The 21,625-nt window shown below is 38.8% G+C and overlaps 1 long non-coding RNA gene across 8 annotated transcripts in view; it reads right to left on the reverse strand.

Moving 5' to 3' along the window:
* The window catches only part of LOC135451803 (uncharacterized), a 101,495-nt gene that overhangs the window by 38,371 nt on the left and 41,499 nt on the right, over positions 1-21,625 (reverse strand). For 5 of the 8 annotated variants that reach the window (XR_010441436.1, XR_010441438.1, XR_010441435.1 and 2 more), the window contains 3 exons: positions 10,148-10,233; positions 9,826-10,038; positions 8,370-8,429 (listed from right to left, as the gene is read on the reverse strand). This is a non-coding gene — a long non-coding RNA (uncharacterized LOC135451803). The remainder of the gene's footprint in view (positions 1-8,369; positions 8,430-9,825; positions 10,039-10,147; positions 10,234-21,625) is intronic. The other 3 variants (XR_010441442.1, XR_010441439.1, XR_010441441.1) reach the window with 2 other exon arrangements.

The raw sequence follows: 21,625 nt of genomic DNA on the forward strand, positions 1-21,625 counted from the left end.
CACATTCAGTTGACCTTGGGGTTTCATTTTGTCTAAAGTAGAGTTTGGCTCACTGACATGAGAGGAGACAAGTCTCCATCCTGAAAGGAAAAGCAGAAAAAGCTGTACAGGTGTCCTCTTCATGTCCCCACCTCTGCTGAATGTAATTATGTTGAGACTTTCCAGATAATTTCAGTAGAGTAAAAAGAACAAACTGTCTTTAAAAAAAAAGAAAAAACAAAGAAAAAGCATGGTGAATCCCAACAAAATCCTGAGCAAACAAAATATCATCCCATAGGGTATAGCAGGACCTAAGTATCCAAATCTCACCCAAATGAGGGCACAGAGAGCAGAGCGGAAAACCCCAAATTCTTCATGTAGGGACTGAATAACTAGCACCATGTATTCACAAAGGACAGCTTGTGGTGTCATAGCAGCTTTGAAAATAACTTTGCTTTTAGGAGAAGCATGCAGAAGACTGAGAGGAAAGGGAGAGTGGGCACAGAAGGACCAAAGTATGTACTGTACAAAATCAGAAATCACAAAACTAACCTATCACCACTATATTGTCTTTAGAAAATTCCAAGAATCTCTTTAAATGCCTATTTATTGCCTCTCTTGGTTGCTTAGTTCAATGGACAAGAGTACTGTGTGCAGATAAAACTGTCTCCCACATATCCCTCCTGTCAGGTAGGAGGATAAAAGGAAACATGAAAAAGGAACAGCAGTGTAAAGTATGGTTTGAAAAACAATGAAAGCAGGCTTTAAAACACCACTGAAACTGAGATTAAGGAAAAATTCAATATTGTCTGAAAGATCAGATCTTTGGTGACCATTTGACAACCTGTGAAACCATGAGAGGTCCCAAAACACTCCCTGGGATGGTGGGTGCTCTTTACTGAGCAGGGGTGACCCTGGGTCACAGAGAGCTGGAGCATTCTGTGTGTGCTCACAGGTCCATGGCAGGGTGAGGGACAGACCCTGGACTCCCACTCCAGAGCACTTTTCAGGGACATTCTGCACACTTTTCACTAAAACTGATGACAACCAGGAGTTCCCACTGAACCACAATCACTTTATGCAATCTATGAACGGTATCTCAGATAAAAAAATGCTTTTTCCCCAAAAACCTGAAGTCTCATTCCATCATTTGCACCCCAGAAAAAGGCACACAGTACCCAGCAAGTTTTCACATTAGCTCAGTATCTGCATTGGAATCACCCAGATTGCACCAGTGTTTTTGTCCAATATTTTATCAGCTCCATATTCAGACCTAAACTGCCCAGTAATATTATAATGTGATAAATCAATACAGTGTCCTATATCTCAACTAAGGATAAAGCATTTTAAAAGCTTAAAAATACTGTGTTACTGTAACTACAGTCTCTCATGATACTGTTAGAGGACATTGAAGGAAAACATAGGTGAAAGGACAGCACTTTTTGTTGTAAATTATCTGATCACAGCTGCCCTATAAATCTGGGAGCTGTGGATATTTGTTACACCTGAGAACAGTGAGAAGAAAGCTGTACAGTGCCTCACATCATCTCTTACCACCAGTTACTAAAACCAGATGTCATTCTGACAATGGGCTGGCTGAAGCTGAGATACTGAACCTCATTATCACACAGAAGGCTCCTGAATTACCTTCAAGATGTGCACGAGGAGTCACAGAGCACATTGGTAATTACTTGTGCCCCAGCAGTGTGGCGTGTTTTACAAGGGACAGTCAAGGACTCCAGCAGAATACCTGAAAGGACTTGTTTTGATGTGTTGCCAGTTTAGTTGAATTTAAGAACATATACAGGTAAAGAAAAAAATTTCAATTATCCTATGGGGATTTTATTCTAAGCTGTGAGAAGATGTGTAATTAGATTCTTGCCACGCCTGACTACACTCCTGGATTTTCCAATTTAGGTTTGATTACCTGATGATTAATAAAATTTCAAATTTCAGTTCTGATCTTCCTCCACAGTTTGCAAGTAGGAACAATTTCCATGACTGCAGAAGAAGCTCAGCTCCTCCTCAGGAGGGGCAATGCTGCTCACAGCCTGCACTGAGAGCAGCTGTACAGGGACTGGCAGGATCACAACCCTCACTGCTCATAACCTCTCCTTCATCTCTAAAAGGGATAGACTACTCACAGCTCTAAAATATGATTCCAGTTTCATTCCTGTTCCTCCCTGCACCCTGAAGAAGCTCAGGGGACATAAACCTTTCCCTGACAATGGTTCCCACTACAAATGTCCCACGTTGGCACCTAAATGCAGACCTGGAGGGAAGCAGTGCAGCCCTCACCAGGTGAGCCACAGCCTTCAGAGAAGGAAATCCCTGCTCTTTGGGGCACCCTCATCCACCACCACATCAGGAAAATGATAAACCAGTCCAACAGCAGACACTTGAAAAAGCAGGCTAAGATAACTTACAACACCAACCACCACACAACCCTCATTAAATTCACACAGCCAAGGCTGGCTTGGGAGCACCAAAGGATTTAATGTGCAGCAAAGGATCTATTCCAACCATAAATACATAAGACAGATGAAAAGAGGACAATCCAGTTAAGGTAGGATGTACAGAGTGCTGGAGAAAAGGTGGGAAGAAAAAACTAAATTAGCTTTCAGCAAAATTTGAAAGGGAAAGAGGTAGACAGGGATTAGACAAGAGAAATATTGTGAAATGATTATTAATATCAAGGCCTCAAATAATTAAGAATGGTTCCAGGAATGATAAAATTCAAACAGATGCATTGATCTGATTTTTTTGTCTTCAGTCTGTGAGAATAATGGAAAACAACATAAATTTGACATGGGGGAAGCAGTTGTACACCAGTACTTCAGATGGACAGAAGGAACACTGGAGACAAGTCACTGCCCTTTCTATCATGTACCCAGTAGCGTCCCCCTGTTAACAATGTAAAAGAGGGATCAGATGACAAAAGAATCTAAATTTTCAGCAGGAGAACAAAGCACTGGAAAGGCTGGATGAAATACAGGGAGACAGTATGGTTCAGCTTTGTTAAAGAATGTACTAGACAGAACTGAGAACACCCTTACAATCACATGTTGCTCTAGTGAACCATGTTGCTTTCATAATTACAGCTATTTTAGGCACCAGGATGTGCAGTCTGAAATGCCTGCTCATCTCCATCTATCAAAGCCTCTCCCCTTGTCCCCCAGAGCCTGGCTGCAAGGCTCAGGGAAAAGTTTCCTCCAAGCCAAAGTCAAGGGGAAAGCAAGTCCCAGCTGTAGTGTGAAGGAGAGCAGGAGATAATTTCTCCTTTAAAATAAACTCTGCTTCATGCTGGCTGCTGTGGCTTTCTTTTAAAATTTACCCAAACACCATAGAAAATAGGAAAACCTTTCAACTCAGAAAATGGAGCACAAGAAACAAGCTTTTGGACTTACCACAGGTAATGTCAAGAGACTTCATTATTTTAGTTGTGTTATTTTTTCCTCATTTATTTACAAAGCTTTTGCAGTGAGTGCCAGACTTCTACTGTACCAAGACTTCCATCTAGGTACCAAGATTTGAAATATGGAGGATGGGAGTGGAGCATGACTGAGATTTTACTTCATGCCAGGGGTAAGGGCTGTAGAAGAGGCATGTTGCAAAGAAAGAATGATATCCTCAACTTAGGAACTTTCAAAGTGTTTGTTAAGGAACAGAGATGAATATCAAGCATCATCCCTGAAACTTGCGATGCTTAGAATTGCAATGTAATTTTAGCAAAAGAGAGTAAAGCAAAAGCATAAAAGGCAAATCCTCCCTAGCATGTTGCCTCTTTCAGAAGACTGGCTCTCATTATGTTGAGCCTCCTGTTCTCAAGTTCAGAACCTGAAAAAGCTATTTTGTGCATAAAGAAAGAAAAAGGGACTGTGTTTTTCAGCTTAAAGATGATGAATGCATCATTTGCTGTTAGAGGTAATGAGGATTTCAGTTGCTTTTGGCCCCTGTAGGATTTTCTGAGCTTTGCCAAATTGAACAAACAACAATCTATATTAATGAACAACTCCAAAGGCTTGGATAAGATGCACAACTCACATTCACATGGAACAGCACCACCATAATTCGTTCACGTTGTGTGTAAGAGATGTAGGCAGCAAACAGACGTGCCCTAATGCAATTTTAGCTCTGGCTGCACCATAATTCTGCAGGAAAAAACCAGAAGCCTTTGGCTGAAGGACAGATTGCTGCACCTTCACCTCCTGAAGGCACTGTAGCACACACCCTGCCCATGCCCAGCAGAGCTGAGTGAGCCTGCTTGGGAAGGATGGAGCCAAGGACCTGAGGAGAGGAGACAGCCAAGGACATTGGAAAATGCAGCAGCTGGAATGTGGCCCAAAGCAAACTTCCATGAGATGATTTCCAGCATAATCACCACCTGCAAATGAATGATGAGCAGAACCCCACCTCCTCCCACATTCAGAGAACAGCCCTTGGCAAGAGTGCAACCCCCAGGGGTGAGCAGGTGGGCTAACACCCCAGCACCAAGTTTCAGCACTAATCTTTACTAAATCTTTAACTAAAATAATCCTGTAGGTCCTCCATTTATGCTGATAGGGCAGTTTAAAAGCTGGGATGAAATACAAATGTACAAAAATGTCCATGCCAGACACTGCAACTTCCCGATTCCCCATCCTCCCACAGCTAGAGAGCAGTTTCTTCAGCCTGCAAACAGCACATGCACCTTTCATCTCAGCCTCCCTGCTCATGCCACATTCAGAACTGAATCCTACCAACACCAGGGTGAGATCAGTCACCTGAGGAACAGCAGCTGTGACCCTAGCAGAGTAAAAGTCAGTGATTTAAAAAAGGTGAAATAAAACTATTATCCAAAAGAACAAAATCCTCCCCAATGAGAGGGAGGCAGAATTCTGATGTAATGATAGCTCTGCATGCACACTGCTCTGGAGCTGAGTCCTTGCATGACAGGCAACCAAATAACTTAGAAGCAAGTCAAGCTCAGAATACTCTTCTTTTTTTTTAAAGTCACTTATTTTGCATAGTACCATGAGAAAAACGTATGCCCCACTGTTCTCCCCTTATTTTCATGTGATCAACTGGAGTTTGTTATTCTGGGGAGGGGAACAGAAGGAGAAGGAGGTGGCTGACGGGTTAGTAATTTACAGATCCATATTTCTTTTATATTGCAAGTATGTTCCATTTGTTCTGAAAATATGTAATGATCTAAAATGGGGACAATTTTAATGAATTGGGTTCATAATATTTCATATCTTGCTGCCAGACTCTTAGTCAATCAAACTAATGTTATAAAGGAACAGCCAACAGCCAATTTTGACATCCTTTAAGCAGGTCAGTTATAAGCCAATTAGCTCTACCTACTTGGTCTCCAAGGTCTGAATAAAATATAGCTCATTTTGATTAGAAGCACTACTTCCACCAGTGTGCACATACCTTAAAATAGACTGCAAAACTACTGAAAGCCCCGTGGAATTGTTAGAGGAAGTCTCGATCCTACTGAAGTCAATTACTGTAATACAATTTCTCCTGACTTCTCACAGATTATGAGAGCTCCCAGATTCACACAGTGTCATTGCAGCTTTATTGGATAGCAGAAAAACTAAGTGCTGCATTCATCAGAGCCCTTCCATCTGCTGAATACAACTTTTCTGCAACATAAGACAAACTGAAAGCATTGGTCTTGAATCACAGCAAAATTCTTAGTGAACAAACTTCAGCAAAAGGAAGTCAATCAGAATTGTGTATGCACTTCACATTAATTCCTCCTGTTTATTTAAACAAAACTTTCACATTATTAATAACTGTCAGATCCTTCTTGACTTGTTTGACAAGAAATGCAGTTACTAAAACTGGGTTAAATAAGACTCATCAAGTTATTTCAAGAAAGAGCTTTGCATTAACTTGAACTTATAAATTTTATTTTATTAACAAATCTTTTTTTTTTTTACTTGTTAATCATGTAATGTTTAGGAGCTGGGGATGTTTTTTCCCCCAAGAATATCCTGCTTTTTGTCCTTAACAATGGTGGATTTTTTCATTATTTGTCCCACTCTCCAATAAAATATAATCATTTCTTTGAAACCATACTGATGATAAGGGAGTGCTAGAAGATTCTTGTTTAATGTGCAGTCACACAAATGCCTTGCAAAAGTATTCCTGTCATTCACTGCATCATATACTTCATGTAAAGAGAAAAACACATCTGATTTTAAAAAAAACACCACCTCCAAAACAACAAAAAACAAACAACAAAAAATTACACAAAAACCAAGCAAAACAAAAAAAAAAAAAACCCACCAACATCTGAAATCTTCAGCAGCACAGAGAGAATTTGGCCTAATTTGTTGGAAAACCTCCTATCTGGGAAGGATCCTTAGAAACCAAACTGCATCTGAAACCTTACTATCTTCCTATTATTTAAATACACCAAAAAAGACTCTCCATATAACATACAGGCGATAAGTCAGGTTTTTGTTTGTTTTCTTTGTTTCTGCACAAGCCAAATTCACAAATAACAGAACCTTTTGAAACCACACCAGCAGCAAATCCATCCTACTGTGTTTCACCATGTTTGTACTGTAATCATACAGTCAGTGAAAAAGTTAGGACAAAAGGGGTAAAAAAGAGGGGCGGAAAAAAAAAGGAAATAGAGAGAAAGATGCATGGGTAATAATCCAAGGGCACGAGCAGCAGTAAGCCCAGGATTCAGAACCATCTAGAACTGCCAAAAAAGCACATTATGAAAAGCTAGAGGGGCCTGACACCCAGCTATTGGGACTGGCACAAGCCAAATGAAGCCAGGTGGATTCCAGCCAGGCTGGTCTGGCCAAATGCACAAAGACATAACATAAGTCTGAATCCAACCTAAGAGGATTTCTATGACAGGAGCTGGAATTAAGATCATACAAAACAGCAAAAATGTAATATTGAGGTTTGCAAAATTCACTCATGCTCAGGAATGTAAATAAGCACTACTGGAGTAATTTAAAATAAAGATACAACTTTTTCTTACAGTAAATAAATATTAAAACCAAGGAATGAAAATACAATTTTCTTCACTTAATGGTTAATTATACTGCACCTAATTATTAAAATTCTTGATAACTGATGAAACAGAAAGAATTGCATCTGTCTTCTAAAAATAAAATCTGTCATAAACATTTTCTTCAAAACACCACTTCTTTAATTTTCAGATGATTGCCTGTCCTGTGTCCATTACCCTTTTGCATTTCCACTGAGCTTTAATTAGAGTTGAAGTGGGTCTTAATTTGCTTATTAAACATCATAAGCAATTTAAAACAAAGGGTCATAATTTTAAATGTGCAGGAAACCAGGAAACTGCATTTAACCTATATCACAAAACATAGTATTAAATCCAGTCATGTATTTTTTAAGAAAAAAATTTCTAATAATTTTAAGGTATAAATTAATTTTGGACTGAAGCTGGGAAAAGTCTGAGCTATTCTTGAAAATGAACCAAGGGAGCAAAGGGGATGTCAAGTACAGGAGGGCATATATGTAATTTGCAGTCCAAGGTGCTTGTATTTTAATGGGTACATCACAGGTGGAATGGCTGCAAGTTGTTCACACAGGAGTGATCATTATTTCCATCCCAGAAGGATTTGCTTCTGAAACTTATCCTGCCTGTCCACACCAGCACCTTTGGTCTCCAGCACTTATTTACCTTCAGGATACAACTAAAGTCACTTGCAAGCCACCTATATATAAATGCATACATATTCTAATTCTCCTTCCCTGCTATGGAAATGTCAGAAATGCATGCACTGGGGTTTTTTTTAGCAGGAGAATTTTTGACATCTCACTTATTGCTTTGTTAGTGTCCAAGCAAGGGATCTGTGGAGAAGGGTATTTACTACAGGTGTCCTTTTTTCCCAAAAGGTTATTAATTAAAGAGAATTAAGTGCAACCTAAATGTTTGTGCATTTTTCATTGAAGAACCTTTCATAAGCCTTTGTTTCCTTTTTCTTACAAACAGCTGTCATAGCATCATTTCATTAAGTAATCAGTTTTTCTCTACTCACACATACTCAACTGACATTGTAATTGCTGGTTATTGGGCTAATATGGAAAAAGATAATTGTGGAATCAGAGACATGGCTTAAAATGAAATATTTCACATGAAGGCAAAGTGACATAACATTCAAAATCTGATGCTTTAAATTAGGTACCAAATCCCCCTACCTATGACCTGTTATGCAAATGTTTAAGTGAACAGCACTAATCAGTATAAAATTAAATATCCTTAACTTTTGCAGAACAGGGGTTGCATTCTGTTGTTACACAACTCCATAAATTACTTGCTTTTTGACAGTTCTTAAGTCACTTATTTTAGTATCCGAATGTAGCTACAGGCACATAAATTTGAAAGTGTGATAATACATTACCTAAGGCCAGACAGTGAATCAATGTCTAAGTCAGAAGAGGAACCCAGAAATCACAAGTACCTGTTGAAAGACAAGGTGACACAGCTTAGTGGAGAAAAAAAACAAATTCATCCACTCAGCAGAGAGAAAAAAAAATATTTCATTTCAAATATAAAGCAATTGTGCTCCCCAAACTGGAATTTTCTCCTTTAGATAATCTTAAACATGTTGTGGGTTTTTTAACCATCATTCTTAGAGAGGGAGGTGTGGAAGGATTAAAAGCAAAAAAGCCAAACTTGAAACTCAAAGCATTCTTCACTAGGATTAAATCACTAATTGCCGGCACTCTTCTTGCAGTGGTCCTAATTACATTGTAAATAAGAATATGTACAGGACCAGCTGAATTACTTACACACTTTAATTACCCTGAAAAATGCTTATAAGTAAAAAGTCTATTGGAAGTCAACAAAGTGGCTTTGTAATTAGGGCAGAAAGTTAAAGCTGAGCCCGAATAACCCCCCCATATGAAAAATTTCGTATTTAGAATAAATGTGTTGCAAAATTTTGGGGGTGTCAAGGTGAAAGCAGGTTACGAACTACTTTTTACTTTTATGAACTGCAGAAGAGATTTTTTTAAAGAGTTCAGTCCCTCTTTCCCCACCAGTGCAATAATTATTCCCCAGTAAGCATCAATGGCACTAGGAAAGCAGAGAGCTGGGGAGTACCTGGTAGGGAATGTAATAGCTTCAAGGACCCAAAACCTAGCTAACATGAGAAATTTGTCAAAGGTTCAGTGGGATTTTTCCACATGCTTCAGTTTCAATGAACCTTCTCTTTGAATAGAGGCAAAGGCCTTCAGAAAATTTCCAGCCAGATTAACAAGAGCTGCTTCTTGCTTTTCAGACAGAAGTCACTATAAGAACATTAAAACTGCTGTGGCTCATTGTCATCAGTTGGAGCAATGTGAACTGTGAAGTGATAAAGCCTGGCCACTGCCTGAGCCTGAGATATGAATTTCCATGAGAATTTGGTCACTATTTCTTTGATGAGATGAGAAAAGGAAAAAAGAAAAAAGGGAAAAAAAGGAAAAAGGAAAAAACAAAGTATTTTCTGCTTCTGTATAACCCAAACGTTTCTAGCCTCCCTTGGGTCTGAAATTGCTCATTCTCAGGTCAGACCTGTGACCCTAGAATTTGGCATCTGTGATTCCTGACATCACCCACTACCAGGAAACATGAGATTAACTTAAGATGCCAAAAGACCTTTTCTGGCATTCAAAGAACATGCCAAATAAGTGGAACAGCAGTGATTTTTACATAATGCTGAACCATCATTTCTTTTCTGTGTGCTACATTATGTATTTCCTTTGCTATCTGATAATAGCTAGAGACTGGTAAGCAAACTAAATCCCAAGTCTTTACAGAATTCAGTAGGCTCTCGATACATCCCAGGAGAGATGTGGAAAATAATGCTTCACCTTCCAGAAAACGGAGTGCAGTCTGCAAGGTAGGACACAGGAGGTGCAGGCTCTGCATTTCAAAGCAGCACATTTGCACATGAGGCATCACCACTGATACAGCACAGCAGCCTCAAGGTTAAACAACCCCGGTGCTGAGAGCTGAGGAAACTGCTCTGAATCACAGCTGCACTTCCCTGGGAGTGAACTGGAGACCCCCACAAACACAGAGCGCTGAAACAAACAATCATGGAGGAACAATGATGTTTCTGACATTTCTGTGCTTCTCCAAATTTGTAACGGATAAATTTTCATCTCGTGGAATCAGTGAGAAAGGACTCACCTTGTTTTCTTGAAAGAAGAAAGAAGAAAGGAGTGATGTATTCTTGGAACTTATGTCTCTTAGCACCTTTGGAAAGCCCAGTCAGACTGAAATAAAACCAGTGCACAGTGTTAATCAGTGCCTGACAAGGAGTAAAGGCAACATCATCCTCTCCTCAGGTGGGAATAAAAATCTAAAAACATTCTACAGTGGCAAAATGTAAATGAACACAGAAACATCAGCTGCTCTGAGGCCTGGGACACCTCTGCTATGGAGACAGGCTGGGAGAGCTGGCTTTGTTCACCTGGAGAGGAGAAGGCTCTGGGAGAAGCTTTTAGCACCTTCCAATACCCAAAGGGAGATGCAAGAGAGCCAGAGAGGAGCTTTTGACAAAGACTTTGGTGATAGCACAAAGGGAAATGGCTTCTTCCCTGTGAAGGTGGTGAGGCCTGACAGATCCATGTGCATGCTGAATTTAGACATTTTAAGTCTGCTAATTTTCAGTTTAGAACAGCAAACAAATTGGATGGCTCATATTTGAACACTTCCCCTTAAGATATTTGTTTGGACGGAGTCCTCGGAATACACTGGGACTCCCACCAATGTAAGCTGCATGTGCAAACTGAAGGCAGCTCATGGGCCTGTGAGATAAACTGCTTGCCCTTTTATTTCCTGCAGCACACAATCTGAAAAAAAAAGAAAAAGTGCTTTGCTTCTTGCAATTGAAAACTGCAGTGTCCATAACATTTGAATCATCTTGCTGCTAATCCTACCTATAATTCCATACAAATACAAGTCCTATTTTAATGATTCTACTTTTACAACATCCAAACTATTGACCTCAGGCATCAGATAGTGAAGTATTTCAAATGTATCTGGATGTTCCAAGGCACCAGGTACTTCAGAAAGCCCAGGGGAAAGTGATATTTGTGTGATGACAGTGGCTGGCACAGGAGTCCACCATTCCCCAGAAGAACATAAAGATGCAGGCAGAGCTGGAGCTTAAAGCAAACCAGAAAATTTGCAGTCTCTGTAAGTTCTTTTCCTCAAAAAAAACCAAAACAAAACAAAATAAAAACAAAACCAAAAAAAACCCACCAACATAAACCAATAATAGATCCTCATTGCCAATAAAATGATGTAGTTGCCAACAGGGGCTTGTGCTAGATGCAGCCACACCAACCAACAGCACTGGAACTATTTGAAAGCAATCACCTGTCCCCCTCAGCAGGAGCACACTCAAAGCCTGACAGTAGAAAATATAAACAGCAAAGAAAAAGAGGTATGAATAAATCTTTCATCCTGGTAATTCCAGTAGATATCCAGTAGATATGTGGAAATCCAAGACTGAATTTGATAATAATATAAAAACTGCCTTCTATATCCTAGACAAAAATCTAAAGTCTAACACATACACTTGTGTTTTTTGAAAGCAGCTTTGTGTTGTCTCAGGAGATTACAGCATTTAAACGTGGAGTGTTTAGCTTTACAACTAAAAACCAGAACAGGGCACGTCCATAGAGCCTAGTTTTCAGAAAAACAGATATTCAGCACTTGCAGTAAATGAAGTACAGTTCAAAATATCAGAGCCCAGCCATTGATAGCCATGGCAGGAAATCCTGACCTAAATATTCATCAAGGTAACTATGGGTCTGCTCCATTATGATTCAGTATCTGGTGCCCTTGCCACCAGAAGGAGCATTCAAAAGGTCGCCTAAGTCAAATAAGTTTCAAACAATTTAGAAACTGGGGTGAACAGATTGAGTGACTCGGAGGAGGGAGGATTCTGTTTTTAAATGTGATGGCTCCAGTTGCCATTTGTCCTCTAGATCTTCCATTCAAACCCAAAGTCAGCCATACAATGGTCTTCTGTGGGGTGGGCTGTGACCTACACATATCTCAAGTACCAGACATCTTAAACAGCCACACGATTCCATGAACAGCAAGGATCCAGATACATTTACATTAACTTCAGATAGAATCCTCTTATAAAGCAAACACCAGCTCTTGTGGGATCTGTTCATCACCATTGCCAGAATGTCCTGTAACATGCACCCTGACTCTGGCTGTGCAAGCTAAATTTGCTGTGATTAGTAGGGCTGAAAGAAAAACGACTGCACTAATATCCAAGCTGTTTGAAGAGAGGTTTACTGCCCCCAAAAGAATCATTTAATTATAACACACCATTTTCTTTAGATCTACATATAAAAGAGTTAATTTGCCTAAGCATGCACCAATGGGGCTAATGGATAAAGGTTTTTATTAGGGATGTGCCAAATGGTTCAATAGTTATTTGAATACTGTAGAGACCTCTCAAACATGTAGCTTTGGCGAGCAGTAATTCTGTTCAATTAATGGGTTTATTTCCTTCACAGATATTCTTTCAGAAGCGTTCCATCATCCATGCAGTGCTGTTCAGAGACAAGTTGTAAACATTTTCTCTTTACTGGTAAGTTCTAAGGACATGATGGTGTTTTTTCAAAATGCTGTACTTGATATGGGAAGAAACCTGCAGAGGAATACATAAAAAATGCTGTACAAATTCTCTTTGGACTTGAGTTAATTGGTGATAATAATATTGTTGAAACCAATGAAATCACATCAGCTTTCAAACAGTCTCTAGCACTCTCTTCTCCACTTCAGCTCTGCGTGGCAGAAGGTGGCACACTCAGCATCCCTTCCAGCAGCAGTTCCCAGACACAGCCATTAATATGGCTCTAAATCTCCTAAAGCAAATGCAGCTCTGGTGTCTGTGCATTGCTGCTCAAACTGCACACCTCCACATTCATCTAACAGCTGTCAGGAATAAATTTTAAAAAACAACAAAAAAGGTTTTCTTTGCCACACCCACACAGTTAAAGAAAAGCACAGCACAGTCCAATGCACACATTAGCAGACATCACTGAAGTAACACTCTTCCCTGAGTAGCCTCCTCTGTGCTGCTTTTTGTTTCTGCTGATTGTTTCTGAACCCTCTTCCTTTAGCTCCTCTTTTCCTTCAATCTGCACTCTGAACAATTCCCCAGACAGGGCTGGGAAAAAAATGGCAGTCCTGATATGGCCATCACCATCCAGCTGTTACCTGCCCTTGAATTGTGTCTCTCTGCCCTTAACCTTTATCCAGATGGTTCATTTGAATGTTAGAGAGCAGCATTTGTATGAATAGAGCTACTTAGATACTCTTAAGGTCCCCAAATCCAAAAGCATTTCATCACCTATCTATCATTGGAAAAAAAGGATCTGGTAAATATTTATACAAAGCTGTCTCTAGGAATCATCTATTACATTGCTTTGCTTGTGTTACATTATAAAGACATGTTAAATCTTTATGTAAAAACATTTTTCCTATACAAAAGGAGCTTTGTTAAACTTATAACATTTGTGAATTATCTGGTCTAACATTTTTAAGTTACCTTTGCCATGATTTTTCTCAGCCTTTAACAAATAGAGTTGCAAGTAAACAACGTGAAATTCTGTATGAATTTCCAACATACATTGACAGAGAATATGAACATCTGAATAGGTCAAAAGCTTGATATTTCCAGGATAATTTTTCTATCTCATAAATCCTAGGGATCATGGCTCCAGCATTACATTAATTAAAAAATAAAAAGATATCATTAACTTGGGGATAAATATTTCTAAAATTAAAGTCTATGGATTCCCATATCTATACTCCTGTGCCTTCCTCTGCCTCTCTGGTTTTTGTCTGTATGATCAGAAAATACCTCATTTTCTTTACTGTCCCACAGTTCCTGCCATTGATACAGATGCTGAGAGCCTCAGAGCTCCTGCACACAGGGAAGGGACTCTGCATTTACCCAAGGCTCCATGCTGGCATTTCCTCTCTCTAAACTTCCCTGGCAGCATTTTTGATGTGACATTGTGAAGCAAAATTTTAATATTCTTCAACAATTAGCAACATCAAGGGGGTGTTGCAGACACCTTTAGCTGCCTAAAGTCAACACCACCACTGTGGTGTTTTAGTTTCTCTGTTTTTCCTCTCCTTTTATTCCTTAGTTCTCCAGTTCTGAGCTCTGGGGTCTTTTTCTCCTGCTACAAGCACAATAACAAAAGGAAGGCAGAAGTCATGACTACAAAAAGCAATAAACATTACAAAATTTACATGGTAATATTTTTACAGTGGCCAAATGATTGCCTAACGACATCTCCAGAGCTTCCTGAGGTTCCACCAGTCAGGGGCATGAGATTGTTTTTTGCTTTTTTCAGTAGAGAAGGTCCACAAAGGAGGCACCTTGCTCTTTATCTATTAATGAACTTTGCAACTTGAGATGGAGGAAAAAGTACACAGGTTCTGAAGACTGAAAGTCATCATCAAAATAATACTTCTGAAATTGTTTCCCTAAATTATGTGATAAGAAGACACAGATAGAGCTTTGTCCTGTTTACCCTTCCTAGTAAGGATCTTTTATTTCCTAAACAAGGGCATCATATTTAAACACAGCAACTCTTTCAGCAGTTGGAATTGAATACCATTGAATACATTGACCTTTACAAAGATTTAAAAATAACCTTGAATGTTGTCTTGCATTAGCTTTCATTATTATTCAATTGCATCTGATGAGCTGGCAGTAATTTCCACTTCTGGTTGCTATTGTTTCTTGTGGAACAAACACCTTCTTATACCTACAGGGCAAACTATATATGGAAAAGTGCACAAAAACTCTCTATTAGAATTCAGAGAAAACATGTCAGTGCAGCAGGCACTGGTCAGAGGAGGACCTCACTCACCCACTTAAACAAATTCATAAATTTCTGCTAATTTCTGCTATTTTTGTCCTCACACCACCCAATATTTTTTAAGAGCATTTACCTAATCAGAGACATATTTTCTACATACACAGAATTCAGCTATGTGCTTCTGGAAAAACAAAAGAAAAAAGACAGCTGAAAATAGCAATAACTCAAATCCTTTCAAGATTTTATATTTTTAGAGAGACATAAAAGACAGGTTTGTTCTTTGTCCACATTTGTATGGGTAATACATACTGTTTTCTCACCTTCAGTCTGCTTCTACTTGCCCCTCACCATATCTAAGTAAGTTTACAAGTGAGTGAAATATATTGCTCTGAACTACTTTTTAGTCACTTAAATACCTTCAAGGATCACAGACTGAACTGACTATTAAAAAAAAAAAATCAAAACCTCACAGGGTAGGAATGTCCATTATTCTCATTCCACCAACATTCTCAGTGATTCAGAGAATTTGATGTAACTCCTCTCCAATGGTAATTCCCATACAGATATCCCACCTTTCTTGGGTGGATGTTCAAATATCTGCCAGGAAGATGACAAGTCCTGCTCAGTCAAAATTAGCAATAAGAGATTAGCAATAAGGAATCTCAAACAGTCTTTCTTGAGAACCTCCCTGGTATTTTGCCCTTTACAAGCCTTGTAGTATGATATAAGAAAAGTCATAGGATTTTAATTCTATTTTGAATGTTATGCTGCTACAACTGTTAAGAAGCACAGTCATTTTTTTGAGCCAACTGGACTCTCTGTGGAGAAATATGTGGTAGCAAAATGCAGCTTCATTGACATGAATCCGTTCTCAGCCTCATTTTAGATCCTTGATGAAAGGTGTGATAAATAAATATTTTTTTAAATGCAAAAAGAGACCCAAAAAACAACCTGGCTCTTTCCATTCCTTGTTTTGTTTGTAAATTTTAAGTAAAAGAGAAAGGCAGAAATCACTAGTCTTTCTTTACCTGACAATATATTTTGCAAGGAAGCAAATGATGGCTACAAAGTTAAATTTACCTCCCTGGTGTAAACAAAGTAAAGTAATTGCAATAAAATAGATTTTCCTCTACCAACACAGTCTAAGTTCTGACTTCAGTAAGACTCTTGCAAACAATCCTAGTGGTCTGCACTAATACCTTAACAGATCCCTCAGGTTTAGTCTTGAATCTACATAGGTATTTTATTTACCCACGTTCTCAAAGAGAAGAACTTCAAACATAAGTAAACATTCATTTTTGTAAACTGCTTGTATTAATAATTCATTACACTGCCATCAATAACTTAATAATTCTTTTCAAACTCTTATTGTGATGATGTGAAGCTAGTAATAAAGCTTTCTTCCTGCCAACAGTGCTTAGAAAAATAATTACTCCTCACTTAAATCTCTTTTCTGGGTAGCACCCAGGCTTCACTATTCCATGTGGGGAGGACTTTTTGCTTATACCTGGCCTGCTAGAGAACATGCAACAGCCAGGTAAGAGAAGGCCTTTCTGCAAAAGCCCTTTCCTATTTTCAATTTCCATTGAATAATGATCCCACTGGAGTACAAAATGTTCTGTTCTCTCCAGCTACCAAATAAATTGGGGAACAAATGCTTCATTAGAGGAGGAGCTCTTTCTATTGATGCCAGTTGCACTGAAGAGCCATCACTGCCCACTGATGTTAGCATTACGTCAAAAATTCACAGAGAGGTGCACATTTCTCCTTTACTCCTTAAAATGCACAATCAAGGCTGGCAGCACCTTGCAACGAAGAAAAGGGGCCATATGTCATTCTTTACAGGCTTTGCCAGGTACAGTTCAGGTTTAAGCTCTCCAAAGGACAATTGTTGTTTTGCCCAAAAAACCCTTTTCTAGGTTCTGTCAGTAATGCAAGACCTAATTCCAAACCATGCTATTTATTTTTATTCTGCAAACACAAAATTACTGTTTTCATAAATAAGTCTTTAGGTTTCACTCATGTTTAACTGGAAGGAGTTTTTATCCAATATTTTCCAGGTCATACCCAGACCCTAGGTTACTGGTATATAGAATAATGTCCTAGCTGAACTTGTAGAAGTTGTGTGACTGAGGACACTTGAAATTCTACCAAAGTTTTCAAAATTTTGCACTTCACAGTTTCTATGATAGGAATGGTTAAATGCTGTTCCAGGGGACAACAGGAGGAACTCAGCCCTACAGATTTGTCTTGCTGGGAAAGCATTTTGGATGGTGCAGGGCTGCATACACGTGTGTCAGGTCTGTTTTGATAAGGCACAGGAAGCATGGGAGCAGAGGTGAATGCTGTCCCTTGTGGCTGCTGCTGCTCTCCTTGCTGCCTGTGCAACATCTCCAAAAATGTGTGTGTGTGTAAGGCTGTACTGACAAAGCTGTATTTCGACAGAGATAATGTGCAAAGCAGCAAAGTGCTAGAAAACTCATCTAGGTTGTGCTTCATCTGAGACTCCAGCTCATCTATATGCTAATTCGGACGGGACACAAGCTGGATTCTTCCAAAGCCATGCCCCTAATATCCTTTTTAACACATAATTTAATATTATGTTTTGGGGACAGGCAGTAAAAGTCAGTGTGCTGTGTTGTTCTGTAAATCCACTGATTGCTTCTTTCAGGGATATTGCACCAAGCCCTGGCTTCTCAGCTGAAAGGACAGCGAGGTCTGTCAGCCCGAGCTGGCTCATTGTGCTCCTGAGCCACGCACACCACTAAGAGCATTAAACAGCACTTCACAGATGCTAATATAGAATAATAAACAGCACAAAGGTATGAGGAAGTGTCTATTTTTACACTGGCAATTGAACCACTTACCACTGAAAAGGCCATTATTTGCATGTGAAACTTACTCTCTAACACTTGTTATGACTATGGAATTCTAGACACCCATAGCATAGAAAAAAAAATTTAATGAAAAAGGAAACAAAATAAAAAAAAAAAAAGAAAAAAGCACAAATTTGTGAACTGAACTCTAAAGAGTCCAAGAACAGGAAGTATTCAGCTCTACATTTGAGAAGAAGATGACAGAGTTCACAAAAGCAGATGCACTGCATCTTCACAGGAACCTGGCAGAGCGGGCCACGTGAAGCTGGTAGACACATTAAAATGAAGAATAGGTCTGAGCTTCAAAGGGAAGAGAATCACTCTCAGATTTACAGTAATACTGTCATAGAACATCATATTTAAAGAAGACAACATAAAAGGAATCAAAATACATTTCTTGAAGTATAATAGGCTTTATTCTTTTACCTTGGATGTGGAAAAAAATGGAAATCGGAGAGGCAAATGACATGAAACTTTCACTGGCTTGGGGAAAGTGGTCTGCCAGTTTTAAAAACTTTTCTCTGGCTGAGAAAATTTAAGATATGCATTTATCAAAGTAACTCTGAACACAGCTCAGAGCCCATGGAGTTTGCTTCAAACACAAGAGACACTTTTAAGCAGCCAGTGCACCATGTTGCTTACCTACACGAAGAGTTACTACAAAGCCCAAGAGAGAGATGCTGTTACCTCCTACCTGAGTGCAGCTGATTAAGCATGTCCTTGACAGAAATTGTCTCTCTAAGTGACTTTTAGCTTTCAGGAACTTAACCAAACTAAGAAGTCATCCAACAGGCAACAGGGTAGGACAAAGAAATGACAGTTCTTTCAATTTTCTTCAAACCTAACTCTTCAAGAGAGGTTTGGCAACCCCAGGGAACAAAAACATGAAGTCAAATGATTGTACATTGCAGAACTCCTCATCTACACTGCCCCTCTCATCCTCTTTCTTCTGGAGTCACAGGTTCAGCTACAACCACACCAGAAAGATGGGAAGCATCCACTGGTGTGCCTGGTTTATCTTTTTCTTTCCTCCTCTCTAGCAAGTGCCCTGCAAGGTAGACTGTCACACACTTCAGGAGAAACAGAGGATCAAGGACTATTATATTAGGATGTGAAGTGACTGCAGTCACACAAAATTCTCTGTGAACAATGTCATGAGTGCTACCCATGTCTAAACAGCTCAGATAAGAGCTATTTTCAGAAGTTTTCATTATTATTATGTTTTTTCCCTGGTCACACTAGGAAGATGTCTATTTTAGGCAACTGATACTTTATTCAACCTGATTCAAAGTAGTTATTTTGAAATTTTTTTTTCATTCAGCTACTTGTTATTTATAAGCCATGCACAAATCTAAGGGCTGTGCAGAAACATGGTTCTGCCAATTACCTTGGTGTGAATAGCTACTTTGAACATCCCAAAAGAGTGGACCGGACAAAAGATGTATTTTGACCACAACCCTGCATGTGACCTGCATAGGCAGAAAAGTCTTTCAATTTGTGCAGCCTAATAGCCAGCGCACAGGAGAAAAACATGAAAACTGGACAAATTAGCAAGATACATATGAAACCACTAAAGAAAGCTTTTAATTAAACAGTTAACCTGCTGATTGACTTCATCTGGTCTTGATTTTAAGTTTGACAGTTCATTCAATAGGGATATTTTTAGATGCTCTTACATCTCTATTTAGGTTAAAAACCTGTTTTCTTAAGTCATTGAGGCATCTGATATGTCAGATTTAATATAGGCCAAAGTTTGTTGCAAACCCATGTCAGAATGCACAAGCCTATGTGGGGTACTGAAATGTTGCCAGCTGTTTTTCAATTCTCTGTGTGCAAACTGCAGTCACCAAATTTCAGCCATTTCAGTGGTGACTGCATTTTCTACACCGCTGTCATTGTCACAGTTCCATGTAAGTTCTGCAGATTTTTGATTACCCCTCATGTGTGTCCCTTCCTATCCCAAGTCTTTTTTAATTTAGTGGAACAATTTTAAAAATAATTTGTAAGCTTGAGTGTCAATTTTAAAAGTTAACTTCTCTTTTGTTTGTTGGTTTGTTTTTTTTTTCTTTTTAATCAAACAAATAATGGAGGACAAGGACAAACTTGATGCAGATTCTTTACAGATAATGGAGGTTTCACAGTAATTTTTTTTTTCTTTTCTCTTAGTCTGCCCATGTTAATTTCTTTAAACTTAACCTTGAGGAATCATTTGTTAGGGAGTAAATAAACTCTTACAAGAAATGAGGGGACTAATGTTTTCACTGATGTTTTCCAATTAAGATATTACAGAACAACCTACACCAAAGAGTAAAATCACTTACGTGCACCCACACAAATGGGCAGGACACCAGATGAAGTCTCATTTGAATTCAGATAGAAAGTCTTGAAAAATGAAGCCTTTGTCCCTGCTTAGCCCTGGTGTAACAGAAATCAGGTTGAATTGTATTCTGAACCTAAAAACCCAAGTGATTCACAGACTATTTTAATCATAAAGTATGCAATGCTAAGGAATTGTAATCTGATAAGGTTATGGGCTCTTTCTGCATTGGAAAAAAACAATAAAAGAAGCAACTTTTTGGTTTTGAGGTAATTTGTCAAATACATTAAATTAGAACAATGGGGGTTTTTATTACCTCTTGGTTTTGGTGCACCAGAGTTTTATTATACTCAAATCTTTTGAGTCGTAAAGATTGGAGATAAATACACATAACTGAATAGTGTTAACATATTATCTCACGAAAAAATAAGCATTTCTTTTCATTTTCCTGTGCATTCCACCATTTTTCTTCTTTAATCCAGTAAAGAAACTGAAGAAATATGTCTGCTTCTGTAAATATCTCATTTCTCTATCCCCAGTAGATTTTGTGTAATCCTGAAACAACAGCTACTTCTGGTAAGAAACAGAATGACTAACAAATTATAAACATAATAAAACTATGCAGTACTAGAAAAAATATATAATTTATTTGTTCACTGGGTCCCCAGGGCTTTTCTGTTAAAAAAAAAAAAAGGAAAAGAAAGACAAAAGACAAAAGAAACAAACAAAAAGCACCGTTTGTTTTGCAACCAAATAAAGGAAAAAATATTGAGCTATATGTTCATTTCCTAAAATTAACAAAGTGCATTTACCAGCTGACCTATACAATCCTTAAAAAAACCCTAAAGCCAAATAGCTGGGTAGCCAATCCATATATCCATAATAATAGACAAGGTGCATCCTCTGGTTAATTCTGAAAAATACCAAAGATTTTTTTGCTATTACTGAAGGATGTTAATGGCCACTATCAAGGAAATCTGTGATCAATAAATATTATTAGAGACCAGTTCAACTCAATTGGGGGTGCTGAGAACTCCTTTCAGTTCCAGGGGAGCAATGAATTCTCCTTACAGCACAAAGAGACTAAAACAGCAGTGCAGGTTAATATTTTTTCTCTATTTGCATCTCTGTATCCAGGTTATAAATGTCTATGGCGTGCCTTCAGATTCCATCTTTTCCTCCTCACAATCCCACTTCCGCATGCAAAAATCCTCCTGCTCAGATCAGGATCTGGCTCTGTTTCATGGGAATGTTTCAGCTGCTTTCACCTTCCCATGCCACCATTTTGCAGAGGGGCTGCAGGGGAGCAGGGGCTGAGACACACAGGAACCCTTTTTCACCCTTTTCCACCTCTTTCTGAGGATTATATCAACCACTGCTGTCTCCTGAAAGCTGCCCTGCAAGTTGTTAGGGAAACTCACACAGGTTCTTAATCCAGTGGAAAACCACCCCTGACACCAGGGCAATCAGGGGTGGATTTACACTGAATGAAAGAGAATTCATAAGGAAAGATGTTCAAGCATAGGTGAAGCTTACAGACCACACAGAGTGCAAAAATCACCTGCCTAGACATATTTTAGGGTCAGAAAATGAACAGACAGTGGGG

Source organism: Zonotrichia leucophrys, chromosome 9, assembly GCF_028769735.1.
Source record: "Zonotrichia leucophrys gambelii isolate GWCS_2022_RI chromosome 9, RI_Zleu_2.0, whole genome shotgun sequence".
In the NCBI taxonomy this organism is placed as follows: Eukaryota; Metazoa; Chordata; class Aves; order Passeriformes; family Passerellidae; genus Zonotrichia; species Zonotrichia leucophrys.